Genomic DNA, 2,714 nt, shown 5'->3' with positions numbered 1-2,714 from the left:
ATAATTAGTTTACATGACGGCTGGGGCAACACGTTGATGCTGCCTCCATTGTACATGCCCTCACGGCCTCCGCATGGACGGAAGTCGGCGTGCGCCGTGTCACAGAAGAACCCGAAGTTGCCGATACTTTCCAAATTGTGATTTGCCCCAGCTTTGAAGCAACTTGTGAAGAAACTTTTTTGGGAGGGCTTAGGTGAGAACTTTTTGAGCTTTTGGCCCCCAAACACTCATATATTCCTTTTCACCCCCGCATGACATTTGGTCTAGCTTCACCACTACTACCTCCGTCCGGGTTTATTAGGCCCCCCGACCAAATCACAGGTACCAAGGCAAGATGATTAATTCCCTGCAAATGCAGCCGTTTAATTTCTTGATGCTTCAGAAACCGGCGCCAGCTCATACGCACAGCACTGCTACTACTTTCTCCCGGCCTCGGATGCCACTGAAGGAAATATGCCCTAGAGGCAATAATAAAGTTATTATTTATTTCCTTATATCATGATAAATGTTTATTATTCATGCTAGAATTGTATTAACCGGAAACATAATACATGTGTGAATATATAGACAAACAGAGTGTCACTAGTATGGCTCTACTTGACTAGCTTGTTAATCAAAGATGGTTATGTTTCCTAACCATAGACAAAGAGTTGTTATTTGATTAACGGGATCACATCATTAGTTGAATGATCTGATTGACATGACCCATTCCGTTAGCTTAGTACCCGATCGTTTAGTATGTTGCTATTGCTTTCTTCATGACTTATACATGTTCCTATGACTATGAGATTATGCAACTCCCGTTTACCGGAGGAACACTTTGTGTGCTACCAAACATCACAACGTAACTGGGTGATTATAAAGGTGCTCTACAGGTGTCTCCAAAGGTACTTGTTGGGTTGGCGTATTTTGAGATTAGGATTTGTCACTCCGAATGTCGGAGAGGTATCTCTGGGCCCTCTCGGTAATGCACATCACTTAAGCCTTGCAAGCATTGCAACTAATGAGTTAGTTGCGAGATGATGTATTACGGAACGAGTAAAGAGACTTGCCGGTAACGAGATTGAACTAGGTATTGGATACCGACGATCGAATCTCGGTCAAGTAACATACCGATGACAAAGGGAACAACGTATGTTGTTATGCGGTTTGACCGATAAATATCTTCATAGAATATGTAGGAACCAATATGGGCATCCAGGTCCCGCTATTGGTTATTGACAGGAGACGTGTCTCGGTCATGTCTACATTGTTCTCGAACCGTAGGGTCCGCACGCTTAAAGTTACAATGACAGTTTCTTTATGAGTTTATGTATTTTGATGTACCGAAGGTTGTTCAAAGTTCCGGATGTGATCAAGGACATGACGAGGAGTCTCGAAATGGTCGAGACATAAAGATTGATATATCGGACGACTATATTCGGACACCGGAATTGTTCCGGGTGATTTCGGAGAAAACCGGAGTGCCGGGGGGGGGGGGGGGTTACCGGAACCCCCCGGGAGAGTTAATGGGCCACATGGGCCTTGGTGGGAAGAGAGAGGGGCGTCCAGGGTGGGCCGCACGCCCCCTCTCCCTCTGGTCCGAATTGGACTAGGAGGGGGGGGCGGCGCCCCCCCTTTCCTTCCCCCCTCTCCCCCTTCCTTCCCCCTCCTAGTAGGAGTAGGAAAGGAGGAATCCTACTCCTACTAGGAGGAGGATTCCTCCTCCTTGGCGCGCCCCAAGGGGCCGGCCGGCCTCCCCCCTTGCTCCTTTATATACGGGGGCGGGGGGGGCACCCCATAGACACACAAGTTGATCTTCGTGATCGTTCCTTAGCTGTGTGCAGTGCCCCCCTCCATGATATTACACCTCGGTCATATTGTAGCGGTGCTTAGGCGAAGCCCTGCGACAGTTGAACATCAAGATCGTCACCACGCCGTCGTGCTGACGGAACTCCTCCCCGAAGCTTCGCTGGATCGGAGCCTAGGGTGCGTCATCGAGCTGTACGTGTGTCAAGAAGTCGGAGGTGCCGGAGTAACGGTGCTTGGATCGGTTGGACCGGGAAGACGTACGACTACTTCCTCTACGTTGCGTCAACTCTTCCGCTTCGGTCTACGAGGGTACGTAGACAACACTCTCCCCTCTCGTTGCTATGCATCACCATGATCTTGCGTGTGCGTAGGAAAATTTTGAAATTACTACGTTCCCCAACAGTGGCATCCGAGCCTAGGTTTTATGGTTTGATGTTATATGCACGAGTAGAACACAAGTGAGTTGTGGGCGATATAAGTCATACTGCTTACCAGCATGTCATACTTTGGTTCGGCGGTATTGTTGGATGAAGTGGTCCGGACCGACATTACGCGTACGCTTACGCGAGATTGGTTCTACCGTCGTGCTTTGCACACAGGTGGCTGGCGGGTGTCAGTTTCTCCCACTTTAGTTGAACCGAGTGTGGCTACGCCCGGTCCTTGCGAAGGTTAAAACAACACCAACTTGACAAACTATCATTGTGGTTTTGACGCGTAGGTGAGATCGGTTCTTGCTTAAGCCCGTAGCAGCCACGTAAAACTTGCAACAACAAAGTAGAGGACGTCTAACTTGTTTTTGCAGGGCATGTTGTGATGTGATATGGTCAAGACATGATGCTAAATTTTATTGTATGAGATGATCATGTTTTGTAACCGAGTTATCGGCAACTGGCAGGAGCAATATGGTTGTCGCTTTATTGTAT

This window comes from Triticum aestivum, chromosome 3B, assembly GCF_018294505.1.
Source record: "Triticum aestivum cultivar Chinese Spring chromosome 3B, IWGSC CS RefSeq v2.1, whole genome shotgun sequence".
NCBI classification, from domain to species: domain Eukaryota; kingdom Viridiplantae; phylum Streptophyta; class Magnoliopsida; order Poales; family Poaceae; genus Triticum; species Triticum aestivum.
Note: the sequence above shows the minus strand (reverse complement) of the source record.